This window comes from Saccostrea cucullata, unplaced genomic scaffold (assembly GCF_032062105.1).
Source record: "Saccostrea cucullata isolate Sc308-1 unplaced genomic scaffold, CSIRO_AGI_Scuc_v1 ctg774, whole genome shotgun sequence".
NCBI lineage: Eukaryota > Metazoa > Mollusca > Bivalvia > Ostreida > Ostreidae > Saccostrea > Saccostrea cuccullata.
The window spans coordinates 48,593-54,837 of NW_026929681.1; positions in this window are offsets into that span (position 1 = coordinate 48,593).

Here is a 6,245-nt window from a genome sequence, read left to right on the forward strand (position 1 = left end):
TTCAAAACCTGAACACGATACTGAAACAATATCAAAGCCATTGATGTTTACCAGTAATTAACTGGAGGTACACAGTCATGACACCTATTGTCTTTTTCACTGACCGCTATACCTTGTTTATGTTGTGTTCAGAGTGGCCGTGTAGAGTTTGCAACTGTTGGAAATAACATTTTCTCTTTGTATGAGAACTTATTTTTTTTTTTAATCAAAACAAAATAAAAGTATCAAAGAAGCTATTTACGGGTAAGGATTGTGCACAATGAGACAATTATTTTGATATCCATCATGGAAGTAAAATAAATAAAAGCAGATTTAATATGCTTAAAAATACTTTGACACATATTTTTCCGTCAATCCTTTTACATAAAATAAGCCAAAAAAAAATCCCATTTCGGGTATTTGATTATTTAATTTGTTTGTATAGTCAATTTAAAAAAAAAAAAAATTGTTTTTATAATAGATAAATACATGCAGTTAATAAGTTTATTTATTTTTTGTTTTTTGTATACTAACTATTTAAAATAAATTATTGTATTGATTTTTAAAAAAATTAATTATCTTAAAATGCACCAATACCCCCTGCTGTGTCTCTCGATTTTTTTTGTTCTTTTTTCTTTCTTTTTTTTTTTACAAATGGTAAAAAGTCAAATCAGTATTTAACAAATTAAACAGATTGCAGCGAAATAAATTCATATTAATTAATAAAATAAAATACATGAATAATGAAAAAAATATTAATAAAATATCTATCTATTTCTTTATTTTTGAAATTGAAAATACTACAAGTTAATGAATCATACAATCTGCAAGAAATTGTGTTTCGTTAGATTTACATTAAAATTATATAAACACTTGCATCCATAGATGTTCTAAAAAGTATTTTATTAGCGTATTAAAACGACTTTTTATTATTTTAAGTCCATGATTTATATCAAAATAATCGGCTTATTATGCACAATCTTAATCTGTCAATTTGATTTTTGATACTTTGTTTTGATTGAAAAATCGGTTTTCAAACCCTAACACGGTTCTGAAACAACATCAAAGCCATTGATGTTTACCAGTAATTAACTCGGGGTACACGGTCATGACACCTTTTATCTTTTTCACTGACCGCTATACCTTGTTTATGTTGTGACAGGACGACCATGTGTAGTTTGCAGCTGTTTGAAATAACATTTTCTCTTTGTATGAGAACTGATTTCTTCAATCAAAACAAAGTAAAAGTATCAAAGAAACTATTGACGGGTAAACATTGTGCATATTGAGACAATTATTTTGATAACCGTCATGGAAGTAAAATAATTAAAAATAGTTTAAATATGCTTCAAAAATACTTTGATACATATTTATTATAAAACAGTTTACATAGAATATGCAAAACAAATCTCATTTTCGGGTATATGATTTAGTTTGTTTGTATCGTCAATTTTAAAAATCAAGACATTGTTTTTAATGATTAAATACATGCAGTTAATAAGTTTATTTTTTTTATTTACTAACTATTCAAAATCAATTATTGTATTGATTTAAAAAAAACTAAAACATTCCAAAATGCGCTAGTACCCCTGCTGTCTTTTTTTTTTTTATTTTTACAAAAGGTAGAAAGTCACTCCATTATCAAATGAAAAAAAACATGAATAGAATAAAACTCTATAGAAATACAATTTCTTGCGGATATAAATGATTGACTAATTTATTGTATTTTCAATTTCAAATATAAATGAATAATTTTTTTAAGCGGTTAGCTTAGCTAACCGCTTTATGGCATGTGTCCAGTTTTTATCGACACCGGAAACTTCCATAAGGCGCTACCTATCGACAACGGAAACTTCAACAAAGCCTCTACCTAGTACCTATAATTTGTTTCTAACACATATAACATATGTTAAATAAAATCTAGACTATCAAAACAGCATAATCTCTCGGTTTTTAATTTTTTTTTTTCTGATTTTGTTTGTCAATGAAATAAATTTAACATTGTTGTATCAAAAAAAAAAAAATGTTTAGGAGCATTTGGTGTTGAGATTAAATTTCCGTGACATCAGCTGATGGCGATCGGGCCGAAATTCAAAGTCAGCATGAAGTTCAGCTGATAACATTATCAACGCGTTAGATTTAAACTTTAGGAAGAAATGTATAGCGAGAAATATCATATTTGAACCCAATACTACACGAAAACCTGTAGGCATATCCGATTTATGTGTTTAATTGAAGCCTAGTCAAACAGGTGGTCAAAATGACGTTGCACACGTTGTGTATTTATATATAGAGGGGGTAGAATGTTTCGATATTTGTCTAATTTAGAGACTTACCGATAAAAATTCAGGTGCCTGTGATTAATTATAAGGCACCCCTATTGAACAATAAATATTCGACCGAATTATGCTACTGGGCACAGGGAGGAGGGGTTAATTACTGGCTAAAGGGGTTGAAGGTTATTACCGACTGCAAAACATCGGAGAATCTGTCGATCGAGTTTTATTTTCCAAAATATTAAGGCATCCCTTTTATTAACTCAAGTAATACTAGTACACGAAGAAAGCCTTTATATAAAAATACTGAATACATCATTCTGTAAGTTGTACAGTTATGGATTACTTCTATAATTTTTCTTCTCCTTTTTTTCTTAATTGAAATTATTTAAAAGATGATAAATGCTTTGTTTCCAGGGATAAATTCTGTACTCAGTCTACTTATTACAAACGATTTTAAACGATCACATTTTTATTTAAAAAAAACATAATGGGAGCCTGAAAATATTAAAATTAATTTTAAAAAAATGGGAAAAAAAATTAATCGGCATTGGATCATTTTCTAGAAATCAGCCGATATAAAATATGCACGAAAAAAGATACATGAAAAATCTAAACAATTAGCACAAATTGAAAATTATATCTAATGAATGATTATTATGTTCCCAAAACGAAGTTGGGGAACATATTGTTTTTACTCTGTTTCTTATTAAGGTCTTCCGTCTCCAACGGAAGACCTTCTTGTTATTCTTCGGTTTCTTTTTCCCTATTATTAAGGTCTTCCGTCTTCAGCGGAAGACCTTCTTGCTATTCTTCGGTTTCTTTTTCACTTTTTTTTCTTACGTATTGATAAGGTCTTCCGTCTTCAGCGGAAGACCTTATTGTTTTTTCTTCGGTTTCTTTTTCACTTTTATTATTATTTTTTTTCTTACCGATTTTGTGCACGCGATTTCTCGAAAACGGCTCAACAAAATCTTATGAAACTTTCAGGACATATGGAACATCACTTGAGCCTTATGCGTTTTTTTTCCGTTTCGATGACCTCACTTCCGGTCTAGAGATATCGTCGATTTTCTGATTTTTTAGGGTCATTTTGTCCACAATTTTCCCGAAAAACGGCTCTAGATAGAAACTTCAAACTTTGAGGCTAGGTATAGCTTTGTCTGGAGAGGAGCATCAGGTATATCAAATTTACCGGAAGTGACGCTCGTCGGCGCTCGATATGGCCCGAAAATAGACCTATCACAAATTTCAAAATTTCTCACACCTTTTCTTCGATATCTTTTTACCTGAAAATATTTTGTGAAAATGATAGAACAAAAAAAGTGCAGAATTTAACGATCTTTCAAATGATATCTCGAAAAAAGGGTTGGCCCCTAAATTTAAGGGCCTAGAGGGGCCAACAGTTTTTTCTTTATATCTCAAAACGTATTGAGAATTTGTAATACGTCAAAGAAGCAAAGCTGTTCAAAATGAAAAGCTTAATCTATTGAAGCCGTCAGAAAACGTCCGGCGTCGTCACTTCCGGCCAAACCGGAAGTAGTCGAAAAACGCGTATTTTTGCCGTTCTTGACAAGTTTCTTGGTAACAAATGTCTCTAGAAGCAAAAAAAAAATTTTTTCGTCCGTTGTCGTCACTTCCGGTCAAACCGGAAGTAGCAAAAAATTGCTTTTTTTTTTTGCATTAATTAACATAGTGTTAAAGGATTCAAACCATTTTTAGGCGTTATTTCTTATTTTTGTTAAAAATTAATGCTACTTCCGGTCAAACAGGATGGAAGACCTACTTGTTGCTTTGCAACGAGCTTTGCTCTACTTATTCTTTTTTTTCTTACCAATTTTGTGCACGCAATTTCTCGGAAACGGCTCGATGGATTTCCATGAAACTTTCAGTACTCATGTAACATTACTTGAACTTGATTCATTTTTTCCGTTTTGATGACGTCACTTCCGGTCCAGAAATATAGGCGATTTTATGATTTTTGAAGGGTCAGGTTGTCTGCGAACGTTCTAAAAACTGGCTTAAGATAGTAACGTGAAATTTTCAGATATGATAGTCCTAAGTCTATAGATGTGCAAAATGAATTTCATTTTTATCGGAAGTGCCGTGCGTCGGCGCTCGCTATGGCCCAAAAATTGTCCTATCGCGAATTTCAAATTTTTTACAACCTTTTCTATGATATGTTTTTACTTTGAAATATTTTGTTATAACATATAGAACAAAAGAAGTGTAGAATTCCAAGATCTTTCGAATGATATCTCGAAAAAAGGGCTGGCCCCTAAAATTAAGGGACTGGAGGGGCCATAAGTTTTTCCTTTATATCTCAAAAAGTATTGAGAATTTGTAATACATCAAAGAAGCAAAGTTGTTCGAATGTCAAGCTTATTCTATGGGCGTCGTCAAAATACGTCCGACGACGTCACTTCCGGCCAAACCGGAAGTAGTTGGAAAACGCGTATTTTGGTCATCCTTGACAAGTTTTTGGGTATCTTATGTAACTAGGAACATAAAAATAAATTTTCTGTCCGTCGTTGTCACTTCCGGTCAAACCGGAAGTAGCAAAAATAGCTTATTTTTGCATTAAATAACATAGATTTTGAGGATTCAACCAATTTTGGGGCGTTATTTCTCATATTCCTTAAAAAATGAAAACTACTTCCCGTCAAACAGGACGGAAGACCTACAGTGCAGGGAAATAATTTTGTTACAGCATCAATGCTGATTTTGGTGCTTCCTATGCTTGCTGATTTTGATGCTTCCTTTGCTTGCTGATTTTGATGCTAGTTATCCTTATCCTGATCCTGGTTTGATCCTTATCCTGATGCTGGTTTGAAACTAGGTCAATGCTAGTAATGCTACCGGAAGTAGGATTATTCTGCCGGAAGTGGATAATTTAAAAACAGCATCGCTATTTTAAGCCATTAAAAATTATTTTTGGTGTAACTTTTATTTGTAATATGTATTTAATGACTTTCCTTTATCTGTTTTCACTTTTTACCGAAAAAAATTGGCGATTTTTAACGAATTTCGTTTTGTCGTATTGCAATCGTAAAGAAACAAAATGGCGACATAGTGGAAGTTGGAAGTAAATCTTCATCTTGCGAAGTTATCGTAACATAGTTATTTGATATTGATTGCAGCTAAAATGCGATGATTTATCCTTTTTGTGATGCGATTTCAGTAGGCGAAATAGCCCTAGTGTGTGCAACGTGTAAGCATGGAAACGTGATGGACAATGAACATGATGAAGTTTATGTCAAATCCAGATGAAAATTTATTGCGTGTCCTGTGAATATTTTAGCGAAAATATTATGCTTTAGCCTAAATGGAAAAGTCGTAATCCAAGGAACCTATAGATCATCAGTACAGTCACTACAACCACTCAGAGGGTATGTAAACAATGTTTTTTTTTTTTTTTTAATAAGATTATATAAAAATGGTAAAGATTATGTGAGAAACAGATTTAGTGTTACAAAAAATCAAAAACTCAAAATTCTGAGCGATTAAGGCATTTAAACATGGTAAACCCATGTGATTTTAAAGGTCAATTTTTTCAATTGAGTAAAAAATAAATGATTTTTTTAAAATTTAGAATCTGCAGATGCAGTATTCTGTAGTTAATCCACAAAGTATCAAGTCAAATTATACATAACTTATTGTTGCAACCACTGCCAAAATGTACAACCTTCTCCCATTCTGACCGTGGTCAAATGAGAAAGAATATTTTGTAGCTCGATCATTAATATATTGTAGCTCATTTAAATACTGACCATTTGCAAATAAAGCAAAGTAAGATATTTTACTTTGATCATGATACCCATGCAGTCGCAGTGTAAGAAACACTGTGAAATGAATGTAAATTGTTCATTTCAATTGGGATGGAAAAAAACCCATGTTCACTTGCAGTGTCATATGACGTCACAGTAAAGATTGAGGCATCAAGATAAAGATTAGGAAACGTTTTGATCAAGCAGCCACGAGCAGGAGAGC